Below are 13,003 nucleotides of genomic sequence, written 5' to 3' on the forward strand. Positions count from 1 at the left end.
TGCCCCTGCTGGTGCGAGTAGCTGAGGAGGAGGAGGATAATAATAATGCTGAATTTATGGAGTGTGTGCTCTGTGCCCGGGACACCGTGAATGCTTTACATATTGGTCACTCCTCACAGCTGCCCTGTGACAGAGATACTGTCATTTCGCCCATTTCTCAGATGAAGAGGCTATACAGCTGGTGAAGCCGGGCAGTCTGACTCCATCGCGTTTCCGTGACCGCTTCGTTGTCACCACCTTGCCCATTAGGGTGTGACTCGGAGGAAAGGGTGGCAGGCGGAGGATGGGGTGAAGACCTCAGTTAAGCCTGTGGTAGCTTATTGATAGTGGATTTTCTGTCTTAGTTAAGGAGAGTTTGGCCGTAAGGATTAGAACCTCCTGCAAAGAGCTCAGGGGAGGGCTTCCCTGGTGGCGCAGTGGTTGAGAGTCCGCCTGCCGATGCAGGGGACACAGGTTCGTGCCCCGGTCTGGGAGGATCTCACATGCCGCGGAGCGGCTGGGCCCGTGAGCCATGGCCGAAGAGCTCAGGGGAATGGTGGATGTGTTATGAAGATACAGAGCTCTCCCAGAAGCCAGCTGCTAGCTAGGAAGTGTGACTAGATTCCAGGGCTGGGTGTCGGCAGGCAGTAGTAATATCTCTGTCTGGAAACGCAGAGCCTTGTCTGTGAATCCTTCTATATTCTGATTAAATTGCCAGGTTCTCAGTTTCACTCTCCTGGGCTGGCTTCTGGCTCTTCCTGACCTGAGAAGTCCAAGACCAACCCCACTTGACCACTTAGTCCCTGCGTTGTGGGAAAGTTCTCGATATGGATAACGCAGTGGATCAGCCTGGGCCTAGTGTGGCCCCTCGGTTCATCCTGAGGCTGGGATGGAGGTGGGGAGGGTACCACAGGCGGGGAGACAGCAGCTCTTAGAGCTCCCATGATGGTCCACAGTTAGCAAGGCTTGAAATATTAGTCACCCTGACTGGCCCCCAAATTCCCACAGGCCCTGGCAGTGCCTGGGTTCTGACCGTGTTTTCATTGTCAGCACCACTCAGGGCTCTGTCCTTTTAGTCTTGAGCTCAACCTGGCCTTCTAGGTTCTCACCACCGTGACCACTGCAGCAACTGCTGCGTTCACTCTTTCAATCCAGTCTTCCGTTCCCCTTTCATCCTGTCTCCTTTTAAGCAATATTATTATTTTTAATATTACTGGCCTCCTACTCAAAAGCCTTCAGCAGGTGTTCTCTAGCTTTTCATATCTGTGGTTGGCTCCCAAGGCCATCTAGCCCGGGCCTAATCACTGTCTCCAACTTCATCCCCCACTATTAGGTCAGGGCGATCTTCCTGTCTCACCAGGAGTGGTTTTCCCAGATGCACCCACTGCTGTCACCTGACAGCTGCTCCATCCATTAGGGCTGCACTCCAGACCCTGTCACGTCCTCTTCTCTGAACAACTCCTTTAGTCTTGATTCTCCAGTTAAATTGTTGGTTTGTTGAAAACAACTCTCTGTCAGGATGTCTCAAACCTGAACCCAGATCTTGGGAAATTTAATATTCAGGGACTAATAACTGATTTACGATCTCATGGCCTTGGGTTTTTGGGGTCAAGGTTTTTTTGTTGTTGTTGCTGTTGTTTTTAATTTTTAATTGCATTTTTTAGAACATTCCATGTAAGCCTTCTGACTGTGATAATTGAATACCTGTTAGAAGCAAAGCCAAGTAAAAGGTATTAGCTCCTAATCCTGTTAAAGACTTGCCCATTATTTCTGTGCTTTTGTTTTGGCTTCTCTTTTACGCACCTTGACAACAGGGACCATGTTACTCATTGTCATTTCCCCCCAAAGTACCTACCATAGAAGTGCTGGAATCAATGTTTGGGTAAATGAATACTCTTCTGGGTGAAAGTGTGTCTTAAGTGGTCATCTCACCACTGTTTTCCCTCTATCTAGACTTTTATATTTGTGCCTCGTTTGAAACTTCTCTTATTACTTGTTGACTATTAAGGTTATTAGCCTAGAACTCTAGAAAATTTTTCTCCTGCTCAGTCTCTTCTACTCTTCGGAGCGTTTGCCATTCCCTTGAGCAGTGCATTTCTTTTAGGGTCCTACCTACCCCCATCTCTGTCCTTTCAGATTTCCCCTCAGACACACAGCCCACAAACACTGGCAAAAAGAAAGTGCTTTGGGGTAAACTATTATCTGTCCCTTGTTTGGGGGGCATATAGGAGATCTGTGTTGCTCTGGCTTTCTTTGAAGAAGATGAAATAAGCCCAGAAATACCCTGAACACTGCTGCAGGAGCAAAACCAAATCGATTTTTGGTTATTTTGTTTGGACTACTTCTTTTTACCAGTCATGAGAGCATTCATTCCTATATGGTTTACACAATTATTATTAGTGGAATAATTGAATAATTTCTGAGGCATATACTCTTGGGGGGAAAAAAGCTTAGAAATAAAATGTGGACAGGAAGCATAATCTGGTAAATAAAAAATGAGAAAGTTTACAGTGTAGTAAGAATATAATGTTGTGAAGTCTACCCAATATCAAATGTCTAGTAAAACTGGGGAAAGAAAAAATGTAAGCATTATATAGAGGGAGAAAGTCCAACTATGTGCAATTCTTAGCGACTGTCCCAGATGTCTCTGGGAAGAGACAAAAAAGTGACAATGTTTGTGAAGTCTTCATAGAGGCTTTTCCTTGTGCCAAATGGAAGCCCAGGTGTCATGACCATGTATGAATTTGCTCTCCTGACTTTCAGCCCTTTCCCCAACCCTCTTACACTACCCCAAACACACACAAACACACAGTAGGTCTTTGTGTATTTAACATGAAAACCAGGGCAGGAGAAGATTGTACAATAATGGTGTTTTCCTGAAAGGCTGTGAGTTGCACTGGTCTGGAACCAACACACCCGTCACAGTTGTTTCCATGGGCTACTTTCTTCTGTTTAATGTTTGCAGTGAAGGCTTGGTTTGAAAAGATGTATGAATTCTTTTAGCACAACTTTTGTTGGGAAAATGAATTACGAGTGGTTCATTTTATGCTGAGCCTTTTGTCATCGCCATTTATAACTATTCTGTTTATTCACTTGGTGAGAGCCATTCTGAGAGTTCATGAGTGTTTCGTGAGAGACTACAAGAGCCCTGCAATTTGTTTTGATTGGTCTCCATTTGGATTCATAGCAAGCAGGTGCCATCGTTTGGAATTGGTTTTGGCAGCAGCTTGGTTATATAAATATTAGATACATGAAACGAAACCTCATGTAAATTATTTTCATCAGTAGGAATAGGGGAGCATTACACTGAATATAAGAGCACCACGGTTCTATTTGTACAGCTTCTGAGCTTACAAATGTGTAACATACCATATGTCTGAACATATGTGTGTATAGGTGGCCTCCTTTGTGCAGATACTCAACATGCAGATCTTCTGCATTTCTTTGAGAGTTTATGCAAATATTCTAAAGAAAGAAATATGAGCCTATGATTTCTTAATAGAACAGAAATTTTTTCCCATTTGAAAAATATAGGTATTTCTACCTTGGAAAATCCGTCAAGGATTGTTTTCAGTTTGGTGTATTTTTGTTGCTTATATTTAAGCCTTGGAAAATAACCTATCACATTTTTAAGCCTTTGGTTTTTCCTGTCTGTTCTATTATTGTTGTTGTTTGTTGCCAAAACCACATTAAAAGAGTATCACACCCCTCCCAAGTGCACGGGAAGGACTACAATACTTCTTACCTCCCCAGCAAAACTATTTACAAGGCTGACATTTTCCTAAGAATGACTTTCTAGGTTTTCATGAAAACCATATACATTTTTTACAAATTTAGTTTTATGTAGGCAAGGGACTGAACAGGGGTTTGTGATCATAGGTGGAATGAGCAATCTGGATGTCTGTCTGTAACATCCTAAGCCTGCTTCTGGGTATATTCTTAAAATGCAAGATTCAAGATCTCAGAGAACACGCCGGAAAATGTGTTAAATATGCTTCATCCTGCTGGGGCTTTCTTTAAGCTGCCATGGCACCTGGCATCTTCCTCACCCTCTACCTCTCAACCTTGTGTCCCCCAGAAACTGCTCAGTTTCAGTGTTCCTCATAAATGAAGCTTTCCATGGTCCCTACAGGCTGACTTGGGCAGCTCTTTCTCCAAGAACTCTAGTAAAGCACGTGGCATGTCTGTCTCTCCTGCTGATGTGACTTCTTTGAGGACGAGAATCTGTTTCTGTCTTTATGGCTCCAGGGCCAAGCTCATAGCCTGACATGTACTGTTCAATGATGTTGATGAATGCATGAAAAAGTGAATTAGTTTGCTGGCAGATAAGATGAACTCAGAAGAGCATAATTTAAACAGAAATGATTAACATTAACAGGCAGACATGACCAAGGCCCAAACTGTGTTTTAATTGCTTTCTCTATTGGGAAATGATCTAGGAAATGTTACCATAGATAGCCTGAATGGCGTGAAAACATTTGAATATGGCTAACTTGTGGAAGATCAATTCCCATAGGGCAGGTTGTACTCAGGATGATCAAATGATTAGTGAGTCTCCTCCTCATTCCAAAGAGGATCTGAGGGGAGGCTGTACCCAAGAAACTTGGCGATGGCACCAAACCAGAAGCGCCACGTAACAGAGTCAGCAGGATTCGTGATAGAAAAGAAGTGGATATGACCCAAGGTCATAGAGAATCAGTAGAAGAGATGGACCAAAAAACAAGGCCTTCAGAGGCCTCTTGCACTGTTCTTCCCATTAGTCCTTTTTGCGTTGCTTCATCGGTGTTTAATGAAGAGGTTGTTTTTATGGGAAGATCAGTAAGGATTCATGGCTAGTGCCCCTCGCCTCTTGTATCTATAGGTTGGCCTACTTAGTTGGGTAATTGGGTAATTAGTCATTTCCCCCCTCATTTGGCCTTGCATGAGGAGCAAACTCATCTGTGGCAAATTAAAATACTGACTTCAATGGCCCTAGCTGGGAAATTAGAGGTTGAAAGGGTTGCATCTGACTAACTCGAATATGGCCCCCAAGTATAATATATCTAAAACCTTCAGTAACTGTAGAGTTTTTGTTTTTTTTTTAACACCTTTATTGGAGTATAATTGCTTTACAATGGTGTGTTAGTTTCTGCTTTATAACAAAGTGAATCAGCTATACATATACATACATCCCCATATCTCCTCCCTCTTGCATCTCCCTCCCACCCTCCCTATCCCACCCCTCTAGGTGGTCACAAAGCACCGAGCTGATCTCCCTGTGCTATGTGGCTGCTTCCCACTAGCTATCTATTTTACATTTGGTAGTGTATATATGTCCATGCCACTCTCTCGCTTTGTCCCAGCTTACCCTTCCCCCTCCCCGTGTCCTCAAGTCCATTCTTTAACTGTAGAATTTTAAAAAGCTCCCCTACCACCTTGTAAACTCAGAAATGCCCTCCAGGTTGAGACTCACTGATGTCGAACAAGTTTTACAGGAAATAATTATGTAAATTAATATTGTCAGCTAACCTCCTGATTGCATTTACAAATTGAAAAATGCAATGTAATATTTAGTAGACAGTCTTCCAACATTTTGTCAGATAACTAGGAGGGAGAGTGTGGTATGGTAGAATGAGCAGTAGATTTGAAGTCAGACAGCTCTGGATCAAGTCTCAGCCCCACCACCTCTTGACTTGACCCCAGGCAAATTGTCCCAAGTCACAGCCTCACTCCTATGCTTAATGAAGAGGCTGCAGTAGACCCTGGCTACTTTGTAGTGATCTATTTAAGCTCTTTGGAAATCCCCAGAGTCATAAAAATAGAAATGTTTGTACCAGCTCCTAGCCTGCCTCCCAATCCACATTTTCTTTGGGAACCATGTATCTTGCGCATATCATTAGCTCATATCTGCTTTCCCACATTCCTATTTTTATCTCATTTTTGTATCTCATTCTGTAGCCCATCACTGGCCTGTTTGTCCTCAAAGCCATTCCTCACTCTTCTCCTGTTCTGTGTCACAGGGCAGGCATTCCTAGAGGATACATTTCTCGGGCTCCCTGTGTCACATGGTTTTCAGTAGGCTGGCCCATGGGAGCCATAGACAGGGATTGCTGGGTAGAGGGGCTGAGGGAGAATCTAGAGTGTATCCCCCTCTGTCTGTCCTGGGTAGTGTCTGCAACAGTGACTGTCTTCACCATGTCTCCAAATATACCCCCTCCTCCTATAGTTCCAGCCTCTTCCAGTTCATCCTCGCCATGATGTTCTGCAGAGCCCTCCAACTTTTGAGGTCTGGTAACACCCCTTACCTTGGTGTGCCTCTAGCCCTTGGGGTGCCGATGTTAGTCTCTGCATTTCATCACCATCTTTTGCTTAGCTTTTTAACTCACCCGTCACTTTTATAACTAATTCCATGTCTTAAATTCTCTTTCTTTAACATACCCAGAATAGGTTGTGTGTTCCCTCCTGGACCCTAACATCTCTCTTGAAGTGATAAAACATATTTATTGCCCCTGCTGCTTAGAGTAGCTTAGATGAACCCAAGCTCTTGAAGCATACTGAAAAAAACGGATTCCTCAGACCCACCATGCAGAGGCAGTGATTTAGTTGTTTTGGTGCATGGCCTGAGAACCTGAATTTTCATAAAGCTCCCCAGGGGTTCTGATGCTCAGCATTGGTAAAGAGAACAGCAAACCAGGCTGAGATGGAGGGGTTTGGGAGTTGCTATATTTATTCACCACTAAGGGCTTCACTTCTACAAACCAGCCTAACAGCGAGAGCCTCAGCAAAATTAAAAATGACTGCATCCCATGGATGTTATAGGACAGTCAGTTACGAGTGTCAGAATCACACAAGCTAAATTGAAGAATGCCAAAGGATTCGTTGCAGGATTAAATGAAATCTTTTTTGTGACAGCGTCTCACACATAGTTGTTGCTCAATAAATGATAGTCTTTCCTTCCCTCAAATTGAATGAAATTTGTAGCAGGCTCTGAAATAGTATAAATTATTTATTCCTTATGCTAACAGAATCCAGATACCAAATACCAGAAAGGATACATAAGCCATCATCAACAAGTCAAAAAAAATTTCAGTGCTTGGCATGTATTATTGTTAGCTGAGCTGGTGTTTCAACAATCTAATCATATGACACTATAAATTGGCTCTGTTTAATGTCAGCAATAATTTAAGAAAATAAGTTCTAACAGGGAGTCTCGTGTCAGATTACATATTAACACATCTCCTAAGGAGACCTGAGTCTTATGATTATGTCCTTACTTGGCCATTAGAATTTCTGCATTCCAGGCTCTTGCCAGAGACTATAATTTTGAATGCTCCCCTGTCCAGTTCTTATCAAAAGGTTGGTCACGAGAAATAATTTTCAGAGAGCACTGCCTGAAGGATATGAAGTCTGTTTATTCCTCAGCTAGAGAGCCTACATATTATTCATGGTTTAAGTCATCAGATCTCCGTGTAACAGCTTCTTGTCAGTTTCCCTTTGCTGGGCAGGATTGATGAAAAAAAACACATCTGTCCTTATGGAATTTTTGAACTATGTGTTAAAAGGGAAAACTCTCATAGGTTTCTAGACAGAGAAAACCAATAAGTTACCAAGACAGAAGCATCAGACTAGCATGAAACTACTCATCTGTAAGCCAGGAAGCAAGAAGACAGCAGTGACATATCAACAGGGAGATGAAACAAAGGGCTGGGAGCCAAGAATCCAAGAGATCTAGTTATACATGGGGACAAAGGAAAGACATTTCTGGTCATGGAATGACACAGAGCAGACCATCCATGTGCCACTTCTGGGGAACTACTTGAAAAGTTTTTCCAACTGAATGAAAATTGAATCAGAACAAAGGTGTTCGGATAGGAGGAGATGAAGAGCCAAAGAAACAATTATGAGCAATGAACCTTGTAAAACTTATGGTCAAGTCTAAATAAATGATAATGATATGACTGAACTATAAATTGTTCATTAAGAATAGCTGTGTCGGGGCTTCCTTGGTGGCACAGTGGTTGAGAGTCCGCCTGCTGATGCGGGGGACGTGGGTTCGTGCCCCGGTCTGGGAAGATCCCACATGGCACGGAGCGGCTGGGCCCGTGAGCCATGGCCGTTGAGCCTGCGCATCCAGAGCCTGTGCTCCGCAACAGGAGAGGCCACAACAGTGAGAGGCCCGCGTACTGCAAACAAAACAAAACAAAACAAAAAAAACATATATTGAAGTCCTAACCCCCAGTACCTGTGAAACATGACTTCATTTGGAAATAGAGTCTTTGTAGATGTAATGAAGTTAAGATGAGGTCATTGGGTAGGTCCTAATCCAATAAGACTGGTGTCCGTATAAGAAGAGGAAAATGCCATGTGAAGGCAGACAACAGAGGCAGAGACTAGAGTGATGCAGCTGCATGCAGAGGAATGCTCAGGATCAACGGCCACCACCATGCAGCTAGGAAGAGGAAAGGAATGATGCAGTCCAGAGCCTGGGGGGAGCAGGGCCCTGCTGACACCTTGATTTTGGACTTTCAGCCTCCATAACTGTGAGAGGATGAATTTCCGTCGTTTTAAGCCACACCGTTTGGAGACTGATACAGCCTGTGAAAGGAGGAGGGGGGAAACACGGTCAGGCAAGCAGAGGCAGAAGTCAGACTTCCATGTAGGACCCACAAAGCCGGGGCCAACTCAGTGGGGAGCTGCCCCACCATTCAGTCACAGGCTGTGTGCAGCCCCAGGGAGGCCAGGGCCTGCGAGAGGAGGCTCCCTGCAGAGGCAGACCCTGAAAGAGCTGGCAGCCGGAGGCATCTGCTGACCACCCTCTTAGTGGTGAGCAACCTGCCCTCCTTGAGGGGAGATCTGGGTGGCACAGGTCTGTGTCTAGCACAGTAGACCAAAGGAAAAATGCCTGGGTAGTGGGATGGCATAAAGTCATTTTATTATTATTTTTTTTTTTACTAGAAACATATAGATTCTTAATGGTTTAAAAATAGAAAGATAATTATGAGCAAAATATATGTGGAATAAAAATCTTCAATTAATGGGAAAAAAAGAATTGTAAATTTTATTAACCCAACAAGAAAGGAATGGATAAAAATAAATGCAGGAAGCATAACTATAATTAATAGTAAACAAATACGATGGAAGTAAACCAAATATAATCTAATCACAATAGATGTGAATTTGTTAAGTCCCCTTTCAAATGACAAAGACTCTTAGATAGGTTAAAAAAAAATCCAGTTTTAAGCTATTTGTCAGGCACACAGCTGAAACCAAATGACAATAACTAAAAAAGCTGAAGATAAAAAAATGGACAAGAAGATGCCAAGCATGTGCAAATAAAAGGAAGGAAGTGAGGATATTAGCATCAAGATGGAATCCAAGACCAAAATTATTAAATAAGAAAAAAGATACTTTTGCAGATAAAGAGTACAATTCACAAGGACACTATTATACATATATCCTTTGTACACGGCCAGCGTAGTTATGGAAGTTTTAAGGCAAAAAATAAAAAGTAGAAATACAGGAGAATATGCTTAACCTATAACCATATCAGAGAATTTTACTGTATTTTTTCATAATTTGACAAAGTAGACAATGTTATAAGGTGGTAATAATATAGTGTTTTTCTACCCTAGAAACAGGGCACAGGCATGTTTTTCTCTTGTGTCTATGGAACATTTACAAAAAATTGTTTCTACGGCCATAGGAAAAAACTTGAATTTGAGTGGGAGGGGAAATTTTACTTATCCCATATTTTGATCCCAGTGCAATAAGCAAGAATATGACAATGAATGAAAAGATTAATAATTAAAATATAAATGCTTAACATTAAGAAATATAGATGATTCCTGGATCAAATTGAAAATCAAGTCCAAAATTACAAATTATTTGGAAATTAACTAAACAGAATACTTCACATCAAAATTTATGAGGAAATCATTAATATATTCAGGAATACTTTGTAGCCTAAGTGATTTTAATACTATCTTTTTAAAAGAGTGAAAATAAACTAAGTAGTGCATCTAAGAAATTCTTTAAATCCCAAAGAAAGGAAATATTAAAAGCTAAAATTAATGGAAATGGCCACAAAAACAAATAATAGAAAAGGGAAGTCTAAAAAAATACATATTTATAACATATATATGCAACATATAATACATATACATTTTATGTCTATACCCACATACACACACACACACACATGCATACATGCACACACACACACATGCATACATGCACACACACACACCCCATCAGGAATAAGGAAAAAGACATTACCTGGATTTCAAAAGAATCGAAAGAATTCAGTAACAAAATATTATGTGTTAACTTTATGGTAATAAATTAAAAAATCTAAAGGAAATCGATGGCTTTCTAACAGAATATAAATTATGAAAATTTGATTCAAAGCAAGGTTATAAATTCCAAGAAATGAATAATCCCCCAAAACTAAGTGCATATAAAGAGCCATCCAATTTTATGAAAAGTATTAATTTTTTAATACCAAAACCTGATAAAGATGGGAGAAAATATTTCAATTATGAAAATATCCTTTTAAAAATGGTAGCAAATCAAATCCAAGTTAGGGTTTTTCTAGAAATATATAATTTTTCATTGTGAAATTTCTCAATGTTATATTTGACACAGTAGAATAAAGGAGAACAATTATGATTATATCAACTGATGTTGAAAATGCATTTGATATAATTCAGTAGACATTCCTAATAAAAAGTAAAGTAGAATATAGCAGAAAGAAGCTACTATGCTACCAAACGAACAAGAACATTATAGAGGATGGTGACTACTGCAGGATTATAATATAAATATCAAGCACTACTACTATTACTCAACTGCTATTATTCAACATTTATTTGGAAGTTCAGTGAATGTAATAGGAAAAGAAACAGAAGTAAGATGTATAAATATTGCAGGTAGTGTGATTGAGGCTCTGCCTAAAATCTTTTAAAATTCTGTAAGAGGATTTGATTAAATGACTGGGTGAAAGATAATAGATGAAACCCAATCATTTTCTTTCTATGAGTTAATAACCAGTTAGAAATGCAAATAGAAAAATCCCTATTTAAAAGCATGACAAACTAAAGTATCTGGGAATGAATTTAGGAAGACATAAGACAAAAACCAAAAATATGGTTGTAGTAAAAGTTATAAAATAACATTTGAAGAAATAGAGAACTATACCATGATTTGAATAAGAAAACTTAAAATTCCAAAGATATTAATGCTTCCCAAAGTAGTATATAAATTTAATATAATTCTAGTCAGAATTCCAACTTGGCAGGGGGCTGGTGGGGTGGGCGTGTTTTCAGGTTAAGCAATGTGATTTTCAAGTCCATATAAAAATATAAACTTGGAAGAAACATAGTGTGGGGAACTTGTAGCAGCAGCATGTTACTGCATTTAAGACAACATATTAGCTTAGAAATCAACAAGTAAGTCTTTGGAACAGAAAGCCTAGAAATATATTGAGGTATATAGGAAAACTTAATATTTGCTAAAGGAGGCATGAAGGCATGCCCTTCCAGTAAGAAGATAGATTATAAAGTAAATGATGTTGGGGCAGTTAGCTACCCATCTGGGAGACGATGAGGTTAGATTCCATTTGAAGCAAAGATCTAATGTTAAAAATGAACTATAAAGGTATTTGAAGAAAATACAGGAGAATACATGTAGTGTAACATCAGGCTCGGGAGAACTCTCCCAAGTAAGGCAGTAAATCCACAGTCCATCTAGGAAAAATTAGTAGATTTGACTATGTAAATATTTTCAATGTCTACCTGACAAGTCACCATAAACAGAGCCAAAAGATGAACAATAGCCTGCAGCTCATATGACTGAGTTAATGTTTAATATACCAGGACATCTTACAGATTGATTATAAAAGAAAAAAAGATAAACAGCACAGTATAAAAGTAAGCAAAAGGAGGGGCTTCCCTGGTGGCGCAGTGGTTGAGCGTCTGCCTGCCGATGCAGAGGACACAGGTTCGCGCCCCGGTCCGGGAAGATCCCACATGCCGCGGAATGGCTGGGCTCCTGAGCTATGGCCGCTGAGCCTGCGCGTCCGGAGCCTGTGCTCCGCAACGGGAGAGGCCACAGCAGTGAGAGGCCCGCATACCGCAAAAAAAAAAAAAAAAAAGCAAAAGGAAATGAACTGAAAATGTAAATCACCAGTAAACCTGTGAAGAGGATAGGCCCCGTTAGTCGTAAGAGACCGTGAATTAAAATGACTGAGGTGTCATTCTCTGCCCATTAGATTGGCAAACATTTTAAAGATGGTGAACATCCAGTGCTGATTAGTATGTCATTAAGCAGGTACTCAGTATGCACTGTGGGACTCATTGCTTCACCCTTTTTACAGAAAAGAATGTAACAAAGGTCCTTCAAATATTTAACGCACTTATCAACTTTGGATTAATTTCCAGGATTCTTTCCCACAGAAATAAAAGTACTAGAACATTAGAGATGTTTATGTAAGTCTGTTTATTCCTTCTCTGGTTACAGTAGCCAAACCTGGAAACAGTCTGCATGTTCATCCGGGAGGGAGTGATTGCTTAAATGATGGTGTGTCCATTTTGTGGAATATGGTACAATTATTTTTTTTTAAGGTTACACCATAGGATTCCATTTGTAACATTTTTTTTTTTTTTTGGTTGTGCCGGGTCTTAGTTGCGGCAGGCAGACTCCTGTTAGTTGTGGCTCGTGGGCTTCTTAGTTGCAGCTCGCTGACTCCTTAGTTGTGGCATGCGAACTCTTAGCTGCGGGATGCAAGCGGGATCTAGTTCCCTGATCAGGGATTGAACCCAGGCCCTCTGCATTGGGAGTGCGGAGTCTTAACCACTGCGCCACCAGGGAAGTCCTGATACAGTTATTTTTAAGTGAGAGAGATATATAATATAGATTTGAAAAATATCTTTAAAGTGCCAATAGAAGTGGCTGAAATAAGTGTGTGCATGTGTGTGTGTAAGCATAGGGAAGATTTGAGAAGGATAGTCAACAAACTGTTACCACTGGTTATCTCCTTGGGGAGATA

At 40.8% G+C, this 13,003-nt stretch overlaps 1 protein-coding gene across 2 annotated transcripts in view; it reads left to right on the top strand.

Annotated features, from left to right (window-relative positions):
* PIP5K1B (phosphatidylinositol-4-phosphate 5-kinase type 1 beta) overlaps window positions 1–13,003 on the top strand; it is a 327,228-nt gene that overhangs the window by 95,570 nt on the left and 218,655 nt on the right. The gene's annotated exons all lie outside the window — the stretch shown is intronic.

The sequence above is a fragment of the Mesoplodon bidens genome, assembly GCF_964165515.1.
Source record: "Mesoplodon bidens genome assembly, chromosome: 6".
Classification (NCBI taxonomy): domain Eukaryota; kingdom Metazoa; phylum Chordata; class Mammalia; order Artiodactyla; family Ziphiidae; genus Mesoplodon; species Mesoplodon bidens.